Source organism: Castor canadensis, chromosome 4, assembly GCF_047511655.1.
Source record: "Castor canadensis chromosome 4, mCasCan1.hap1v2, whole genome shotgun sequence".
Classification (NCBI taxonomy): Eukaryota; Metazoa; Chordata; class Mammalia; order Rodentia; family Castoridae; genus Castor; species Castor canadensis.
Genome location: NC_133389.1, coordinates 157713077 through 157735677, shown reverse-complemented (window position 1 = coordinate 157735677; position 22601 = coordinate 157713077). Strand labels below are relative to the sequence as shown.

At 35.6% G+C, this 22601-nt stretch overlaps 1 protein-coding gene across 1 annotated transcript in view; it reads right to left on the bottom strand.

Moving 5' to 3' along the window:
- The window catches only part of Pth2r (parathyroid hormone 2 receptor), a 109471-nt gene that overhangs the window by 72630 nt on the left and 14240 nt on the right, over positions 1 to 22601 (bottom strand). The gene's annotated exons all lie outside the window — the stretch shown is intronic.

Here is a 22601-nt window from a genome sequence, read left to right as displayed (position 1 = left end):
TAAGAGAAATAATGGTATTTAATAAGACCCTACCACACATGCTTCTTCCTCTTGTCTGCTTTTCACTACCTATCTTGATACCCATTCCCACCCTACAGTATATTTCTAATATACACCAAGCAAATAATCAATACCTGCTGGATAAAGTTATCTAGATTTGGCTAGATTTGGTGGTATTAACCACCAAAAATGGAAAAAAAATTCTATTATTGGAAAACTTCAATTTCAATAAAATATACTTTAAATGTCATACAACAGTCACAGTTGTTTGTTCAAAGTATGGTGCTTGACTTATGCCTATGGAAAACTATGGATTTGGGAGGTATGCATCAGACCCAGCAAATGAGAATTTATTTTTGAACATGGAGACTAATGGTGCTCATGTTTTGTAGGAACTCCTGGTAATTTCTTCAGTTTATTTTCATGAGTTGGAGAACTAACCTACTTGAAGGAGGAGATGAGGAGGAGGAGGACCATTCTGTTGGTCAAAGTTCAATCAGAGAAGCAGGAACTACTCCAACATTAACATCGATTGTAGAAAATGAAATGGAGATAAGGGTGGAATAAATAATTTGGCACAGGATTTGACATTGTGCAATTGTGAGTGATGTTTAAAAAGTCTCATTGTGTGTGTGTGTGTGTGTGTGTGTGTGTGTGTGTGTGTGTGTGTCCAATTCTGGAAGTGGAAATGCACAGATCAGGCAGTTGAAATGAGAGATTAATAGAAAAAGAGGAAAGGTAAGAATGAGCTGTAACCTGGAGTGTGAGCTAAAAACCACCATGACATATTAGAACCTAAGGTCTTTCTGGGCGCCTCTAATCCTGATGTGGACATGCAATGGCACTCTTTATCACAGACCAAGTACACAATTGACAGGGGAACCAGAAATGCTAAAGGAAGACCCTGGAAAAGAGTGAGCAGTTGCAAGTGAGGCCGCTGGGCAGCACTAATGAGATGACCCAGCAGACGGACAATAATGTGTGTGAGATAAAAAGTGTGTGAGATACAAAAATGCCTGCCTTGACCTTCTGCATGCAAAAACAAAATGTCAGTTACTTATCTCTGCTCTCAAATGTCCATTTGAAAAATGTCTCTTATGGCTGACCCTAACCAGAAATGCAGAGGGAAGATAAATCTGGCAAATAAAGTTTAAAGTAGTTAAACTGACATGTTACAAAGTCACCAAAATCCATCTTTGTCAACTTGGCTCCCATACACATTTCTTTAAACTATAATTAATTTCCAAAGAATCCAGTAACAAGACATACTTCCATCTAACATGATAAAGTTCACTTAGTGACAAAATTGGTTCCAGAGGAACAGAATCTTGAAGAGGAGAAATATCTGTATTTATCACCTATGAATGTATAACAAATTACCACCAAAATTTCATAGTTTAAAACAACAAGAAACATTCATTTTTCTCACAGGTTGGATACTCAGTTGGATAATTCTAGATATGAGTTCTTGATGAGGCTACAATCAAGATTTTGATCAAGATGGTGTAACTTGAAGCCTTATCTGGGAATGAAAGGATCCAATTCCAAAGATGCCCCCCTTTATATGGCCATTGGCAGAGATTCCTCAATTTCTCAGTGGTTGTTAAGAGGAGGCCTCAGCACCTCACCTTATGGTTCTTTCCATATGGTGTCTGAGTGTCTTTATAACAGGGCAACTAGCTTCCCACAGAGGGAGTGATTCCATAAGGCAGGCAGGAAGGAGTCCATACTGCTCTGTTGACCTAGTCTCAGGTGTTATGATAGTCACATCCTGCCTGGATCTCAGAGGTCCTTGACCCAAAAGGGCTCAGGGCAGGAATGAACAAGACAGGACACACAAAGGGTCTCACTCACTCAGGAAGGGAATGACAAAACACATATTGAGAGGGCCAGAAGGCTGATGACCAACTGGCAAAAATTTTATTTTTCTCAGCAAGCTTTATACAAAAGAGCAAGAGACTTAAACATCAAAACACTCTGACCTAGTTACAACCTTTCTGTTTTTGCCATCCTGTATTGTTTACTGCCAGTGTCCTTAACTAAGTATAAACTTCTTTTCAGTCAAGGGAAACCATTTAGCGTTCCTTCCCACCATGATAGAGGCATGGTGCACCTGCAGATTCCTACCTTGTCAGAATGCTGCTAAGCCACAGCGACCTTGTCACTGTGGCTTTTGGTTCCCAACAAGGTCCACCATATTCTATTTGTTAAAAGTAAGTCATCAACACTCATTCAAGGAAAGGAGAATCAATCTCTATATCTTAAAGGGAAGTAGCAAAAAATTTGTAAATAACAATTCTCTGAAGGTGGTCATATATTTTCTAGTAAAAGACTACTAACTATTGTATTCTCTGTAGATTTATTAATAACAGCGTTCACAGTTTCTCATTGCTGCTTACTGTTAGGAACTTCAAGATTCTAGAATCAAGATCATAAAACCAATTTACCTCAGTGACAAATTCCCAATAATACAATCTTTTGCAAATCCCAAATCTTTAATTTCAAGCTGCAAATATGCTTAGTCTCTAGAATTATTCTTTAAGGAAAGTGAGAAAACAAGCCTTTTTATGTTATGCAATAATAGACATTAGGAACTGAAAAGTAGAAATATAAATATGTTTACATCACTGGCCATAAGAATATACTTAGAGATTTTATTGATAATTATGATTTCAAATGATACATAAAATGATATATTGGAAGAGTCATCTAAAATAAATGATACTAAAAACTAACATAAGAACTAATTTTAGTATCAAAAATTATCATATTCCTGAAAAGATATGTTTTATTATTTTCTAATACAATTATAGCACAAAGTAAAGCTCAGTGAATAGTAATGTGTATTTTGGGAGATTTCTGGATTATGTTCATAGCTCAATGCTCACATTTATTTCAACTACTTTTAGGAAGAAGGGTTAAGCAAAAACTAATTTGAGGGATAAGAATGTACACCAGGATTTTAGCTGTCAGAATAACACAACATGGTTTGAAGTAGCTACACTAAAAGTAAACCATAGAATTACACCTACCAAAAAGATAATGAAATGGAAACAAATGAGTCACTTGAGTGGGTGTGACAGAAAGAAATGGCTCTGTCCCATTCATCCTTGAGGAACAGTCAGGTACCATTCAAATCCTTCCACCCCGCCTCCACCATGTGGGATGTTTACTTTCTTTTTTTTACTTTAATCCTAGAAAACACAGGGTAAGCTTTAACCAAATTTTGGAACTATAAATTTGATTCAGAGAAATTTTACTTCAATTATCAAATGTGAACGTTTGAAATCACCCCTTGTATTCTTTTTTTACTTAAACACATTCATTTTTGTTTCCATTTGCACAGGTGCAGCTCTTTTATGGGGATAAACTGTTCAGGAACATAAGCATCTTATAAATTATAGCTTTTAAAGATATTTTGTTCTAAAAAGAGTGACCAGTTCATTCAGAAGAGTTTGATTAGAATGTGCTAACTTGTGATTGATCTGTTAAATTGATCTTCAGTCATTTCCAGTGAAAATGCAAAAAAAAGGTCAGTTTCCTTTATAGTGTGTTCTCTTCTTCATTGTGGATACAAGTGTTCTTTATCATAGAGTGACATTAAAATGATGGTGTACTTAAAACAGAAGAAGAGTATTCCTATTCAATGTCTATTATTTCAAAAATGATAATTTTATCCAAAACAAAATGTTACATTTGGAAAAACACATTAGTAATTTGTCCCAGGCAAGTGGTCATTTATGATTTGAAGTAAAATATTGAATTCTAATGTCATATAGTAACAGAAGCACTAATTTGATAATTTGTATTTTATTGAAAGCCTCTAAAGTCATTATAGATACCAATTGTTAATATTAAAATCTTCATAATCACATTGCTTATATGTATTCCATTTGTAAGTAAACATGAATTCATAAATTAGATGGATTTAAAAAGAAGCACTGTGGAACTTTCACTTATGACATGATGGAGTAGGTGTAACTTTCCCCGATTATACCAGAAAGTGCTGCTAAAAATCCTGAATATTTTAAAGAAAATGAACATTAAAGAGATTCTGAGAGGTGAAAAGAAGGAAGCAGACCAAGCAGAGATCTCAGATCTTAAAGAATGACACAGTGGTAAACTCCCTGTATTTTCCTTTTGACTCATACATCACCAACCTATAGTCAAAGTAGCTGAAAACAATGAAATACTAACATGCATGAACAAACTGGAGTCATGAAAAGTCTGCTTTCTATAGCTAAGGAATGAAAAAGACAACCTGACAAGACATGAAACTTTTAGAAACTGATAGTCTGACCCAAGCCAAACATCTCACAAACCACACCAGCAAAGACCAAGTAGGGAGCCGAGACTTGTACCTACACAAGGCTGTATGGAGGCCCCCTGACAGTCTTCCAGAATGGTTTGAGAGAAAATAGAAACACAAAATATTCACCTACACTAGTCTAACAAGACCCCAGGTGCTCTCTTCCTCCCTCCTTCCAACTTGCATGTCAGTAGAAATTACGTTGGCACCCCACCCCCACCTGATAGAAACAAGATGGGCCTCTGTTTCTCTTCTGTGGTGGTGTTAGAGAAAGCTTAGTGGAATTTAGCTTGGGGATAACAAGACTACCCCCATTGTGGTGTCGGTGGAGATGCTAGAGGGCAGAACTCATCCCTTCCACCCATCAATAATAAGGAGCAAACCACCTTGGATGCCAATGATCAATGACTGGGGAACCTAAACTTCTACCTCTACTAAGCAGTAACAAGATGGAACCTCCATTTCACCAGCAATGTTAGTACCAAATAAAGTAGAGTTCAGAGCAAACAAAATTACCAGAGACCAAGAGGGACATTACATAATGACAAAAGGGTGACTTCACCAAGAAGACAAAGTTATACTAAATGTGTAGCATCAAAAAAATAGAGCTGCAAAATATGTAAAGAAAAATCCATAGAATAAAAAGGGGCAAATCCATCTAGAAACTTCAACATCCCTTTGTCAACAATTGATAAAACAACTAGGCATATAATCAGCAAGGATATAGAGGAACTCAACAATGCTATCAACCAATCAACCAACAGCATCTAACAGACATTTACAGAAGACTTCATGCAACAATGTAGAATGTACTGTTCTTCAAAATACATACAAAACATGAACCAAGGCAGAACATATCCTGAGCCTACAAACAAATCTCAACAGGTTTAAAGCACAGAAAAAAAATGGTCTCTAAACTGAAGAGATCACCCACAGAGTGGGAGAAAATATTTGCTAGCTACACATCAGACAAAGGACTGATAACCAGAATATACAGGGAGCTCAAAAAACTAAACTCCCCAAAATCAATGAATTAATAAAGAAGTGAGCAACTGAACTAAACAGAACTTTTTCAAAGGAAGAAATCCAAATGACCAAAAAACACATGAAAAATTGCTCACCATCCCTGGCCATAAAGGAAATGCAGATCAAAACTACATTAAGAGTCCACCTCACTCGTGTTAGAACAGCTACCATCAAGAACACCATGAACATCAAATGTTGGCAAGGATGCAAGAAAAAAGGAACCCTTGTACATTGCTAGTGGGAATGTAAACTAATACAACCACCTTGGAAAACAATATGGAGGTTTCTTTAAAAACTAAACATAGATCTGCCATATGATCCAGCAATACCACTCCTAGGGATATACCCAAAGGAATGTGACTCAAGTTATTACAAAAGCACCTGCACACCCATGTTTATTGCAGCACTATTTACAATAGCCAAGTTACAGAACAGCCAAGATGCCCTACTACTGACAAATGGATTAAGAAAATGTGGAATTTATACACAATGGAATTTTATTCAGCCACAAAGAAGAATGAAATTTTGTTATTCACAAGTAAATGGATGGAACTGAAGATCATCATCTTAAATGAAGTTAGCCAGACTCAGAAGGCAAAAATCGCATGTTCTCCGTCATATGAGGATTATACACCTAAAACAAATGCAGTGATATTATTGAACATGGCTCACACACTAAGGGGAGACCGTGCAAGGGAGGAATAAGGAAAGGGAAAGAAATCTAAGACATGAATGTGGTTGATGTGCTCACTGCAGAGGAGCAAATATAGTAACCTTAAACCGGCAGAGGCCACTATGGGAAGGGGACTAGGAAATAGTGAAGAGGTCTGGTAGAGATGAACCATTGTGGGTTGTAAACCACATGTTCATGGAAGCAACACTACAAATCTCTCTGTATAACTATCTTTATCTCAAACTAGCAAAATGCTGTGTCTTTCTCTTCAACAAAATTGGAGAACAAGAGGGTGGAAAAGGTTCTGCCCGGAAGCTGTGGGGGTTGGGGGTAGAGGTGGCCCAAACCACATATACACACGTGAATGAATATAAAAATCATAAAAGAAAAAAAGAAGAAAGAAATCAATGCAAAAGCAAAAATAAATGCACAAATAAAAGTATTGCATTCAGAGAATGTTCTCAGACCACAGTGAAACCAAACTAGAAAAAACAGAAAGATTTCAAGAAATTTTCCAAGTATTTGGAAACTAAACACACAGCTAAATAATTCATGAGTCAAAACAGAAATCTCAGGGTAATTATTAAAATGTATCATATTGAATGCAAAAGAACACACATTCCAAATTGTTGGAATGCAAGCTGCACATAGTGACACATGTCTATAAGCCCAACTACTAAGGAGGCAGAGACAGGAGGATCATGGTTCAAGGCCAGCCTGGAAAGTGAGTGACACCTTATGCCAAAAGCAAAATAAAAACTAGGGCTGGGTATGGGTAAAGTGGTAAAGCACTAGCAAGTATGAGGCCCTAGTTTCAATCCCCAGTATGGAAAAGGGAGGAAACAAGGGAGGGATGGAGGGATGGAGGGAGGGATCATGGAGATGCAGATAAAGCTAAGAGAAATTTGTATCAATAAATATGTTAATTTTAAAAGAAGAAAAGTCTCATATCACTAATACAATTTCCCACCTCAATTAGCCTGGCCCAAAAGACCAAAAATCATATGTTCTCCCTCAGATATGGACATTAGATCAAGGGCAAACACAACAATGGGATTGGACTTTGAGCACATGATAAAAGCAAGAGCACACAAGGGAGGGGTGAGGATAGGTAAGACACCTAAAAAAATTAGCTAGCATTTGTTGCCCTTAACACAGAGAAACTAAAGCAGATACCTTAAAAGCAACTGAGGCCAATAGGAAAAGGGGAACAGGTACTAGAGAAAAGGTTAGATCAAAAAGAATTAACCTAGAAGGTAACACACACGCACAGGAAATCAATGTGAGTCAATGCCCTGTATAGCTATCCTTATCTCAACCAGCAAAAACCCTTGTTCCTTCCTATTATTGCTTATACTCTCTCTACAACAAAATTAGAAATAAGGGCAAAATAGTTTCTGCTGGGTATTGAGGGGGTTGGGGGGAGAGGGAGGGGGCGGAGTGGGTGGTAAGGGAGGGGGTGGGGGCAGGGGGGAGAAATGACCCAAGCCTTGTATGCACATATGAATAATAAAATTAATAAAAAAAATTTCCCACCTCAAGAACCTAGAAAAAGAAGAGCAAAATAAAACCAAAGCAAATGGAAGGAAGGATACGATGGAGATAAGAGGAGAGACTAATGAAATTGAAACAGAAAAACAATACAATCAATGAAACAAAGAGGTACTTCTTAAAAGCAACCACTGAAACTGAGAAACTTCTAGCAAACTGACAACAAAAAAAACGAGGGAAGACAAAAATTATAGAAGTGGAAATAGATAGCGGTTGCCAGGGAGGACTGAGAGAGGAGAGGAGGATGTGGCTCTAAAAGAAACGGAAGGGACCCATGTTCTGTGTCTTGACTGTAAACTGCTGTGACATTTTATTATAACTGTGTAAGATGTGGGAAACTGAGTAAAGGATACACGGCTTCTCTTTATTTTTATGACTGCATGTGAATTTATAAAAAACACAAAAGTTAATTTCTTAAAAAAAAAAGAGAACCATTCTGTCCCAATATTAAAAATGCAGTATATAAAAGTAATATACATTTCAAAATGGCTAAAAGAGAGGATTTTTATTGTTGTGTTGGGTGGGAGTACATTGCGGAATTTACAAAAGTTATCACAATGTATCACACTTGAATTCAAGCCCTCCACCATTACAGAGAGAATTTTGAATGTTCTCACACAAAAGAAATCTCTACTAAATTTCTAAGTTGATGGATATGCTAATTACTCTGATTTGAACAATATACATTACATACATGAATCAAAACATAGTACTATTCAATAAATGTAATAAACCACATTAACAGAAGCAAAGACAAAAACCACTTGATCATCTCAATAGATGCAGAAAAAGCCTTTGATAAGATCCAACGCCATTTCATGACAAAAGCTCTAAGAAAACTAGGAATAGAAGGAAAGTACCTCAACATTATAAAAGCTATATATGACAAACCTACAGCCAGCATTATACTTAACGGAGAAAAACTGAAACCATTCCCTCTAAAATCAGGAACCAGACAAGGATGCCCACTATCTCCACTCCTATTCAACATAGTACTGGAATTCCTAGCCAGAGCAATTAAGCAAGAAGAAGGAATAAAAGGAATACAAATAGGTAAAGAAACTGTCAAAATAGCCTTATTTGCAGATGATAAGATCCTATACCTTAAAGACCCAAAAAACTCTACTCAAAAGCTCCTAGGCACCATCAATAGCTATAGCAAGGTAGCAGGATATAAAATCAACATACGAAAATCATTAGCATTTCTATACAATAATAATGAGCAAACTGAGAAAGAATATATGACAAAAATGCCATTTATAATAGCCTCAAAAAAAATCAAATACCTAGGTGTAAACCTAACAAAAGATGTGAACGACCTCTACAAGGAAAACTATAAACTCCTAAAGAAAGAGATTGAAGAAGACTACAGAAAGTGGAGATATCTCCCATGCTCATGGACTGGTAGAATCAACATAGTAAAAATGTCTATACTCCCAAAAGCAATCTACATGTTTAATGCAATTCCCATCAAAATTCCAATGACATTCATTAAAGAGATTGAAAAATCTACTGTTAAATTTATATGGAAACACAAGAGGCCACGAATAGCCAAGGCAATACTCAGTCAAAAGAACAACGCTGAAGGCATCACAATACCCAACTTCAAACTATATTACAAAGCAATAGCAATAAAAACAGCATGGTATTGGCACAAAAACAGACATGAAGACCAGTGGAACAGAATAGAGGACCCAGATATGAAGCCACACAGCTATAACCAACTTATCTTTGACAAAGGAGCTAAAAATATACAATGGAGAAAAGACAGCCTCTTCAACAAAAACTGCTGGGAAAACCAGTTAGCAGTCTGCAAAAAACTGAAACTAGATCCATGTTTATCACCCTATACCAATATTAACTCAAAATGGATCGAGGATCCATATCAGACCCCAAACTCTAAAGTTGGTATAGGAAATAGTAGGAAATACTTCGGAACTAATAGGTATAGGCAAGAACTTTCTCAATGGAACCCCAGCAGCTCAGCAACTAAGAGATAGCATAGATAAATGGGACTTCATAAAAATAAAAAGCTTCTGCTCAACAAAAGAAATGGTCTCTATACTGAAGAGAACACCCACAGAGTGGGAGAAAATATTTGCCAGCTACACATCAGACAAAGGACTGATAACCAGAATATATAGGGAACTCAAAAAACTAAGTTCTCCCAAAATTAATGAACCAATAAAGAAATGGGCAAGTGAACTAAACAGAACTTTCTCAGTAGAAAAAATTCAAATGGCCAAAACACATGAAAAAGTGCTCACCATCTCTAGCAATAAAGGAAATGCAAATTAAAACCACGCTAAGATTCCACCTCACTCCTGTTAGAATAGCCATCATTAGCAACACCACCACCAACAGGTGTTGGCGAGGATGCGGGGAAAAGGAACCCTCTTACATTGTTGGTGGGAATGTAAACTAGTACAATCACTCTGAAAAAAAATTTGGAGGCTTCTTAAAAATCTAAACATTGATCTACCATATTATCCAGCAATACCACTCTTGGGGATATACCCAAAAGACTGTGACACAGGTTACCCCAGAGGCACCTGCACACCCATGTTTATTGCAGCACTATTCACAATAGCCAAGTTATGGAAACAGCCAAGATGCCCCACTACTGAGTGGTATTTATACACAATGGAATTTTATGCAGCCATGAAGAAGAATGAAATGTTATCATTCACAGGTAAATGGATGGAACTGGAGAACATCATTGTGAGTGAGGTTAGCCTGGCCCAAAAGACCAAAAATCCTATGTTCTCCCTCATATGCGGACATTAGATCAAGAGCAAACACAACAAGGGGATTGGATTTTGATCACATGATAAAGCGAGAGCACACAAGGGAGGTATGAGGATAGGTAAAACACCTAAAAAACTAGACAGCATTTGTTTCCCTCAACACAGAGAAACTAAAGCAGATACTTTAAAGCAACTGAGGCCAATAGGAGAAGGGGACCAGGAACTAGAGAAAAGGTTACTGTGAGAAGAATTAACCTAGAAGGTAACACACATACATAGGAAAGCAATGCAAGTCAACTCCCTGTATAGCTATCCTTATCTCAACTAGCAAAAACCCTTGGTCCTTCCTATTATTGCTTATACTCTCTCTTCAACAAAACTAGAGATATGGGCAAAATAGTTTCTGCTGGGTAGCAAGGGGTTGGGGGTGTAAGGGAGGGAGTGGGGGGGTAAAGGAGGGTGCGGGGGGAAGGGGGGAGAAATGACCCAAACATTGTATGCGCACATATGAATATAATAAAAAAAGGAAAAAATGTAAAAAAAAATAGTACTGTACTACATAAACAGTAAAATTATTATGTCTTAATTTTTTAGAGTTCAAAAAACATAATATATTAAAATATTACCTCATTCTAATAAATGAAAATTTGCACAGCAATTGGATAAAAGGTACATATAAATGTCTTAGATATGATTATTTTATAAATTTGCAAAAATATTTCCGTCTTAAAAAAGTTTCTTTAATGTTTATAATGCTCCCTTCGGAAGCTATAATATTCATATTATACTTGACTTTCATTAGGAAAGGATTAAAAATGTTTTTAAATAAGAAAATTGCATCTAGAACTAGTGTGCCATTTAATATTATGTGTCAATTTGAGTGAGCCACGGAGAACCCAGTCTAAGGATTGATTGTGATGCGTGTGAGGTCATTTTAAATGACATTACACCTGAATCAGTAGACCAGCTAGGTAGATGGCTCTCCCTAGTGTAGGTGGGCTTCATCCAATCCATTGAGAGTCTGGAAAGAACAGAAGTCAGGGGAAGAAGGAATGCACAGTTTGGGGTATTTTTCCCTGCCTCACTGCTTGGAGTAGGACATTTCATCTCATCTCCAGTTACCCTGAACTGGAGTTGACCCTGGTTCTCAGGCCTTCACACTTGATCTAATTTAAACCACCAGCTTTCCTAGGACTCTAGCTAGCAGATGGCAGATCCTGGTACTATGCAGCCTCCATAATGTGCCAGTCACTTCCGGATAGTAAGCCTTTTATATATATTCAATTGGTTCTGTTTCTCTGAAGAACTCTAATATTGGAGGACATTCTATTTTCCATAGTGCAAGAGAAAAGTAAGCAGACCAATAACAAGAGGCTTAGCATGGAATTCAGGGGGTTTCCATACATTTAACACTTCTGGGTCAAATAATAGAGCCTTTTTATTAGCACTCTATCCCGTGTTTTTACATAGACCTCAAGAGTTCACAAAAATTTAGGATCATTTTATTTTACTTTCTTAAATACAAATGTTACTCTCAAGAGTGTGATTCATTTGAGATAGTCAAAGCTTTTATATTGTGAAGAATTTGAAAATGAAAACATGTTTTTAATAATTTAGAACTTATTGTTGGTAATATTGGATTAAAATAGAGAAAAGCAATCTGTTATAATAAGCTGATATCTTTAGGGAAAATATACTGAATCATTCAACTTTAGTTAAAATCACCAACCATGAAAGTATTTCCTTGTTTCTCATCTGTTTTAAATCAACATGACAAGCAAAATAAATAAAATGTACAGAATAAACATACACAAACATACTCAAATAAAATGTTCAGATAATACAAAAGTGTCTGGGCACTTTGATTTTTTTTAATCCTTTCATAAAAAGACATTAACTCAGAACTAAATCTAAAGACCAGTTTGCATTGCACCTTTGATAATAAATTTAAAAATTCCCGTGACCAGTTTATACCTGGAACAGGATGTATGTGCACATTCATATTGTGACTCATAAACAAATATCAACTTAGAAATGTGATCACTTTGAGCTGCCATCCTTCAAACCTTTTAATCATCCCTTTCTCTTTCATTTGATACCATGTGAATATATTGTTGATATTTATAGAGTTCCAATTACCACAGAGAAAAAAAGCATCACTAATTTTTCTAAGAGTCATATAATGACTATAGAGAATAGATTAGCCATTGCCAAATGTTGGAGGGGAGAGGAAAAGCAAGTAGTAATGACTATAAAAGGTAATAGGAGGGATTCCTGTTCTGGAAAGCACATGCAACTCACACACACACACACACACACACACACACACACGAGTTCATATAAAGCTTATGGGTCAGGATTAAATAGGAGAATTGTATTGATGTCAATTTTCTGGTTGTGATACATTACCATACTTATGAAAGATGTTAACACTAGAAAAAACTGGGTAAAAGACAGTACACTTGTACTATTTCCTTTACTACATATGAATATACAGCTTTCTCAAAGAGAGGTTTTTTTTCAGATTCATATGATGAAATTTTTAAAGAACTGTTTAAAAACTATAAACAAGAAAAAAACTACATTTTAAATTAAGTACAGTACAGTCTATTTGAACTGTATAAAAAATTAGTATATTTGAAAATAAAGTCAAATATACTAATATTACTTGGCAAATTTGAGGGCAAAAGAATTTACATATCAGGTAATTCCTCATTAATTTATAGGCTTCTATGAAGATGAAAAACTCTGTAGGGCCTCCTTTAGTAAGTGTGTTTACTGTTTATCTTATAAGCCACAGTAATGTTTTCTTTTTTCTCATATAGGTCCTTCAAAATTCTTATTTTCATTTCTACTTATTTTGTTTTTGAATTGCTATTACTAATGGGAAATGCAATTATGCTTGCTAAGTGGTAGTTTCATACATAAGGTTGCTGTTGTACTTTTGTGTTTTTAATGTCACTTCTGGTCATATTTCTGAACTTATTTTAGTTTAAATACTTTCTAATAAATCCTCATGGCTTTCTCCTAAAAGTATTACCAACATCTTCAAATAATGGAATTACACAACAAAGACAAAAGTGATCCTAAGCATTTGTGTTAACAGCTCAGGTTTTGCAGTGATAAGATTGGTCTGTATTTGTCATATCTTGTCTGTTCCTCCCCTCAAATATGGCTGACCTGTGTAGTTACCCATGGACTTCTTATTTAACTCCCCTTATTTTATCCAGTTTATTCTAATGACTTTCTATTCCAATTAGGCCATAGATTTCCACCATAAACAGTGCTTCCTGGTTAACAAGTGTCTATGTTTTATGAGCAACTTTGTTGAAAGATACAGATCTGGAATTTGGTCAAAGAAAGAAAAATATATGTCCTATCATCATTAGTTCTTCAAAATAAGTTAGGCCTGGGTATGATGACTCATGCCTGTAATCCAAGCTACTTGGGAAGCAGAAATAGGAGAATTGTGGTTTGAAGCTGGCCCAGGCAAAAAAGTTAAAAGACCATATCTCAAAGAACAAGTCCAGCAGGGTGATTCATGCTTATAGGTGAGAGGTATAGCTAGAAGGATCATGGTCCAAGACTGGCCCAAAGCAAAAAGCATAAGACCTTATCTTAAAATAACTAGAGTAAATAGGGCTGGGGCATGGTTCAAGTGGTAGAGTCCTTGCCTAGTAAGCACAGACCCTGAGTTCAAATCCCATTACTGCAAAAAGAGGAGAGAGAGAGAGAGAATTAGTTTACACTGAAGAGAGAAAAAACTATCTATACTTCAGTTACAAATTCTGGCATATCTGCTTCCTATTTCTATTATCTTTATAAATATCACTAGTGATCTCCTTCCAAATTACAGCAAAAAGATTAATTTTAAATTTCAGTAAAAGGGCTCCTTAATGCATTTGTAAAGACAAATATTGAGATCTAGGAAAGATATTTTAGCAGCACCAACAATTTTCCTGAAACTGAGGTACATAATGTCAAGTATCTGAAAAAGTAGCTTACCTACTTTCAACAATACAGCCCTGAGCTCAGAAAAATCTAGGTAAAACAATACAAGGGTTGGGCCAAAACAGTGCACGTCAAAGTATTCAACTTCCATTGCTGACAAAAATTTAAAGAACTGACAATAGTTAGTCTATAACAGTGCACAAACTTGACATTACTGGCTCAATGACATGATAGACACAAATATTACTCACAAAGTACTTGCTGATAAATAGTACAGCAAATAACCATAGATCTTAAACACTTTACATTTTCAAAGTTTTGTAATTTGTCCAACTAAGCCACCTTCTCCTCTGCACTAATTATTTTTTATTATTCACTTATTCACATGTGCATATGTTATTTGGGTCATTTCTCCCTCCTGCCCCTGCCCTTACCCTCTCCCCCACTCCCCCCTCCCTTCCAGGCAGAACCTGTTCTGCGCTTTTCTCCAGTTCGGTTGAAGAGTAGAAATAAGCAAAAATAAGAAAGACATAGCATTTTTGCTAGTTGAGATAAGGACACCTATACAGAGAGATTCCTAGCATTGCTTTCATGTACAAATGTGTTACAACCCAGGTTGATTCATCTCTAAATGATCTTTACACTGGTTCCTGATCCCCTTCTCATGTTGACCTCTGTCGCTTTAAGGTTTCTCTATTAAATCCTCTGCAGTGGGGACATAAAATGCTTTCATGTTTTGGGTTTTCTATCTAACCCCGTACCTCCCGTATATGTTCTCCCCTTGTCATGTAACCCAAGTCTTACAACATTGCTGTATTTGCCTTAGATCTAAAGACCACATATGAGAGAGAACATATGATTTTTGGTCTTCTGAGTCTGGCTAACCTCATTCAGAATGATGTTCTCCAGCTCCATCCATTTACTTGCAAATGATAAGATTTCATTCTTCTTCATGGCTGAGTAAAATTCCATTGTGTATAGATACCATGTTTTCTTGATCCATTCGTCAGTAGTGGGGCATCTTGGCTGTTTCCATAACTTGGCTATTGTGAATAGTGCTGCAATAAACATGGGTATCCTCTGCACGAATTATTAACACCATCACTTGCAACATATCTTACCAGAGTCCACTTGAGACTGTGCTAAAATAAAAGTTTTCTTCCAGTTCTTAGAAAATGGGCACACAGAGAGACAATCAACCCATAAAGGCAAAGCCCTGTAACATCACACTCAGCTCTGACTCCTCAAACAAACACCAGGTCATTCTCAGAGCCTCTTGTTAACTCATCAAGAGCCAGAGCCAGGAAAAATCCCTTAAAATCAGTTGCTTTACTTTTTAATTGACTGTTGATACTGTTGCAGAATCCTTAACTCTGAACAACTATTCTCTCTGTGATAAATTGTCTCAAACTAGTTATTTTCTCTGGACACATTTTTTGGCTACAGCAATCAAATATGACTTAATTAATTCACCATTGACAAATGGCTTTCCTAGCTTTGCTAACAAGTAACAATCTTTATTTGAACCTTTCTTTTGTTGAAGCCTCATTTTTAAAAGAAATATGTGATTAAATATCCCATCTTAAACCTTCGAATTTTTTCTGATTGAATGCTGTACTACAAGTTGGAGTTCTTGCATTGACTTCTTTAGTCTGGAAATTTCAACATATACTGTATTCTTTTAGCACAGCTGTAGCACTGCATAATGAACACAATGCTTCTCCATTTTATGTGATAATACAATACATCACACCTTAGAAGAAAAATGTTTAGTCTGTCTTTCTCTTCTTATTGACATGATGGGTGAGCCTTGGTAATCTTTTCAGTAAGTGAAAATGTAGAGCAATACATGTGCACTTGAAATTCAATCAGGTCACCTGAGCTGATGTGCACCCAGCAGCTTTAGGAAGCACTGTTCTGTCACCACTTCTCAACTCAGCATGAAGCATGAAAGCAGGTATAGATGAATGTGCATTCAAATAAAACTTTTTAGGAACACTGAAATTTCAACTTCACGTGATTTTCACCTCTACAAAATATTATCCTTCTTTTGATTTTTAAAAATTTTTTAAATTTCAGAACCAGTTTTAGATTCACAGGAAAACTATAAATTTTAAAAGACAGTACAGTGTCCCCATAGGTCCTCCCACTGTTTCCCATACTATTAACATCTTAAGTTGGCATGGTACATTTGTCATAAGTAATGAACTAAACCAATAAATTTCACATATCATTATTAAGTAAAGTTCATGCTTTATTCAGATTTCCTTATTTTATTTTTTTACCCAAGAATTCCACTTGCACTTGGTGGAACAGTTTCTTCATATTTCCTTATTTTTATTTATCTCAACAGGTATTGTTTTTAATGTTCCTCAGTTGAGATTTGCTCTGTGGTTTTCTCATGATTGGAATGGAGCAATACATTTTGGGAAAGAAGACCTTAAAGTGCCATTCATAAAACATTTTATCAAAAGTACATCAGGTCAGAATGGATTAAGAAAATGTGATATAAATACACAATGGAGTTTTATTCAGTGATAAAGAAGAATGAAATTATCTTGTTTGCAGGTAAATGGATGGAACTAGAGAACATCATGTTAATCAAAGTAAGCCAGGCTCAAAAGTCATATGTATATATATATATATATATACATATATGTATATATATATATATACATATATGTATATATATATATATATGTATATACATATATGTATATATATATATATACATATGACTTTTATATACTATATATATATAGTAAGAAAGAGAACAGAATTGTATTAGTGAGTTTGTCTTGAGGGAACTACAGGAGGTGAGAAAAGGAAAGAAAATGTCAGATAATTAAAAATATTGAAACAACCCATCTATATATAAATATACTATACTATATACACTGTAGTATATATATATACACACTGTATGCTATATATAATATATATAACATATAATATCTAATATATACATATGCTATAGTGTATATAGTATAGTATACAGACTATACTAAACTATAATGAATATTACATACACAGTATATGTAATATACTTTAAGCTATTGAATATCAGGGGAGCAGGGTGATAGAGGAACAGTAAGTAATAGCAGGTTTAATTTGATCAAAGCACGATATATATGGGTCTGAAGTACTATAGTGAAACCCCCTTGAACAGTCAATATAGATTTTTAAAAACTTGAAGGGCAGATGGGTAGAATAGGTCTTTTCCAGGGGTGAGAGGAGAGTGGGAATAAGGAAAGGGTGAATATGATAGATGTATTTTGTATTCATATGTGAAAATAGAAGAATGAAAACTGCTGAAATTTTTCTAAGGGGGGAAGAGGGAGAATGATGGAGGGGTAAATCTAATTAAGATATACTGTAAACGCATATGCAAATATTATAACATACCCCCCTGTACAACTATTGTATGTTAATAATTTGTAAGTACAGCAGGTCAGCATGTCTTCACTATCAATGTTGTCCTAGGTCCTTCTTTTGATTTTTATTCAAACATCTAAAAGTGTGGAAAACATTCTTAGCTTGCAAAACACACAAAAACAGGTGTTTTGGGCCAGATCCAAATAACAGATTATAGTCTGCCAATTTTTGTTGAAATGGGTAAAAGTTTTGGAATAGTTTGAGAATTGAGGGTATCTCAACTCCAAATTACCTATTCTAATAGAAATAATTGAAAGAAAATACTCACTGCCCTCATTGGCTAACAAAAGATGCAAAAGATAATCAGAAGAAGCAATATAATGGTTATTGCTTTTAAGACCTTTGGGAAAAAAAACTATGGGGAATTCAACTACATAGGATATATCATATTTATACATAGCTGTGAGTTAATACAAAAATATCATTATTTGTTACTGCTGCCACCGATACCAAGAATGTAGGCCTCAGACTGAATGCTTTAGTTGTGAAATTACCTAGGGTGACTAATTAGATAAAATGGATAAATAAAAGGTTTACAGTAATAGAACACATTAGAAATGTGAAACAACACATGGCCAATTTTGTCAATATTTTACATTCCCTGTGTCAACCATTTAAAAAATATTATAGAAATAATGCTAAGTGCGGGAATATGTAAGTGTAGTTCTTGTGCTATTGAAAACATAACAGAGCTCATTCCATTTTGACATAACTCACTTTACAAAGAGTTGCTGAATCTTTTGGAAACCTTCATTCCTTAAAGACTAATTTTTCTTTCTCACATTGCGACACCCAACAGTGTTTGACTATGTTGGTTCTTAGAATTTCTAGAACAATTACCTCCATGCAGCTGTGTCTGGAACTGTTATGTTAACATAATAGGAACATGTCTGAAAATACAGCTGAAGATCCAAAATTGTGGATCTCTGCTCACTTACAGTATTATTTAACAACATAATATTGCCAGGTTTTTACATTTTTTACAAAAATTCTGTGTGTGTGTGTGTGTGTGTGTCTTTGGTGGTAACTTTTTAAACAAACATAAGTTTATATATACATAATTACATATAGTTTATATTTTATGTGATCAAATAAGCTATAAAGAAAGGCAGAAGGACACACATTATCTGAGTGGGACTGGAAGGGGGCAGTACAGGGGTGAGATGGGAGAAGAATGAGTATATAAAATAGGGAAATAGCTGTAGAAAGATGAAAAATTCATTGTGTAATGTTGAATCAATGTAATGTATAAAATTTAATATATCATATAAGTCAAAGTGTGGTTAATTTAATATGCATACAATGACAGTGGAAATGGAAACAGTTTTTCCTTGGTCTCCTATTACATCTACATACATGATACAAAAGAGCTCTTTATGAAGTTAACACTAAGCTGAAAGTCTGAAGCAAACTGAAGTAAGTTAGAGCTCAAAACTACTTACTCTCCATATGTAAAAATATGAAATTCATATTATCTGTGGCCACCCAGTTAAATTACAGTAAATTGTACTACAAGCCAGTCCTCCTGACTCTCAGGACAACTTTCTCATACAGCACTTCTCTGTCATTCAAGACTACTCTATAGACACACTCTATGTTGGAGTTCATTTCTTGTAGAAATGAAAGCAGGCAATTATTAGCACTACCCAAAGAGTGTTGACCTGCTTTTGGACATGTCAAAATCATCAAAAAATCATTTCCTTCAGGAAGTTGGCAACCACAATTTGAGATTATAGAAAACCAGGTCAATTACAGATCAATACATAACATCAGAGGTGGCTGATGTCCTACCTATTTGTAACCAGTGTAACTCCCCAAGGCAACACATCTGTTGCAACAGCTGTACCATCCTGGGAAGGGGGGAAAGGTAGAGATGAGGGAAAGTAACATAGTGGATATCCACCAGAAATGAGAAAGCCAAATTTAGGCAAAAGCAATGAGATAAAATCACTATTAATAATTTGAGAACAACAAAATATACAGTATAGTTGAACACAATAAAAACTCTGCTCTTATCAGTGGTATCAACCATGCATTTAGATTAAGACCATAAAGAAAGTCACTACAAGATCTTATAAATAAAATAACTTTCTTTCAACCTTTCCAAAACAGGTTAATACTTGAACTAAGCCTCAGTTTCCATAATTTCTGATAAAAAATATATAGCTATTCATCAGACAACAGCTAGAATGAAAGGTAGGAGGCCAAGAAGAAATTATTCTTACTTGAATGAATAGAAAGGGGGGAATAAGAAGAGGTAAGATATATGAGTAATTAAGCCAAGACATCTGAAAACAATCAAGGGTTTATAATAGAATAAGAGTCAATTTGTTGTTACTGAAAGCAAAGTAAAACCCCACTGAGGCCCAAAAAAGTAATACTTAACATGACCATGATATATAAGCATGATTTGGGACACAAACAAGGAAGAGACACAAGAGGTAACAACTCATAATAAGTCACTTGCTGGGTTGCTTTCCCCTTCTGCAGGAACCACCATCTTTCAAAGGCTGTTCTAATGGCTATATTACCAAAAGCAATCTGCATATTCAATGCAATCTTCATCAAAATTCCAATAACATTCATCACTAAGATTGAAAAATCTACACTAAAGTTCATTTGGAAGCACAAAAGACTGCCAATAGCAGCAATACTGAGCAAAAAGAGCAACACTGGAGTTATCACAATATGAAACTTCAAGCTATACTACAGAGCCATAAGAATAAAAACAGTATGATGCTGGCACAAAAACAGATATGAAGATCAGTGGAACAGAATAAAAGATTCAGATATTAATCCATGCAGCTACACCAATATGATTTTTGACAAAGGCATCCAAAACATATGATGGAGAAAAGACAGACTCTTCAACAAATACTGCTGGGAAAACTGGATATCTACAGGCAGAAAACTGAAACTAGATCTATGTCTTTCACCCTGCACATGTATCAACTCAAACTGGATTAAGGACCTTAATATGAGACCTGAAACATTGAAGTTAGTGCAGGAAAGAGCAGGCAATACACTGGAATTAATAGGCATAGGCAATGACATTCTAAATAGAACTCAAAAGGCTCAGCAACTAAGAGAAAGCATTGACAAATGGCACTACATGAAATTAAAAAGCTTCTGCACAACAAAAAAAAATGGTCACTAAATTGAAGAGGCTGCCCACAGAATGGGAGAAAATCTTTGCCAGTGAACTCAAAAAACTCAACTCCCGCCAATAGGAAAAGGGGAACAGGTACTAGAGAAAAGGTTAGATCAAAAAGAATTAACCTAGAAGGTAACACCCACGCACAGGAAATCAATGTGAGTCAATGCCCTGTATAGCTATCCTTATCTCAACCACCAAAAACCCTTGTTCCTTCCTATTATTGCTTATACTCTCTCTACAACAAAATTAGAAATAAGGGCAAAATAGTTTCTGCTGGGTATTGGGGGGGGAGAGGGAGGGGGCAGCGTGGGTGGTAAGGGAGGGGGTGGGGGCAGGGGGGAGAAATGAACCAAGCCTTGTATGCACATATGAATAATAAAAGAAAAATGAAAAAAAAAACTCAACTTCCAAAAAATCAATGACCCAATGAAGAAATAGGCAAATGAACTGAGCTTTACAAAGGAAGAAGTGTAAAGGGCCAAAAAACACATGAAGTAATGCTCAACATCCCTGGCTATAAAAGAAATGCAAATCAAAACAACATTAAGGTTCCACTTCACTCCTGTTAGAATGGCTATTATGAAGAACACAACAATAAATGCTGGCAAGGATGTGGGAGAAATGTAAATTAGTCCAATCACTGTGGAAAACAGTATGGAGGTGCCTCAAAAAAAGCTTAAAATAGAACTGCCAGCAATACCACTCCTAGGGATATACCTGAAGAATGTAAGTCAGTTTACAATAAAGGCACCTGCACACTCATGTTTATTGCAGTGCTATTCACAATAGCTAAGCTATGGAAACAGTCCAGATGCCCCACTACTGATGAATGGATTAAGAAGATGTGTTTATGTACAATGGAATTTTATTCAGCCATAAAGGAGAATGAAGTTTTGTCTGTTTGCAGGTAAATAGATGAAATTAGAGAATGTCATCTTAAGTTAGCCAGGTTCAGAAAGCCAAAGGCTGCATGTTTTCTCTCATATATGGAATATAGACCTAATACAAATACAAGCAATATTATGAAAAACAGGTCACTCTAAGGGGAAGTCACTAACGAGAGAGGGACAGCAAAAGAAAGAAGTTAAGAAGGTGATTGGTTGATATACTTCCTATTTTCAAACCTGTTGAAATCACCATAAGAAAGGGACTAAGGTAAAAAGGAGAAAAATAGAGGAAATGAACCAATTTGGGCTATAATACATATATACATGGAAATGCCAAAAGAAAACTCCCTGTGTAGCTATCTTAAACAAACAAAAATGTCATTTTGGTTTTTTACAAAAAAGGAGAACAGGAAGGCAGAACAGGTCCTGCCCTAGGGGATTGGTACCAGTGGGAGATGGGAGGATGTGGGAATAGGGTAGAGGAGGGTGAATATGTTGCCAATATTATGTATATATGTTTGTAAATGGAAAAATGAGACCTGTTCAAACTATTCCAGGAATGGGGGAAGGGGTATAAAGGAGAATGATGGAGGAAGAGAATTCGACTATGATATATTGTGAGAACTTTTGTAAATGTCACAGTGTACTCCCAGCCCAATGATAATAAAAAGAAAAACTGGGGAAAAGGCTGTTCTATAAGTTAATTCAAATTTAGAAGCATAATCTTTTCAAAAATGTGGATATGTGTTTCATTGTAGTGGTATTTCCAGTGAATATCATAGTATATGGCACATGAGAGGCCCAAGTACTAGCTAAGTGGAACTTTATGAGTTATTGTTTGTGTTCCTATTAGGCAAAGTAATCT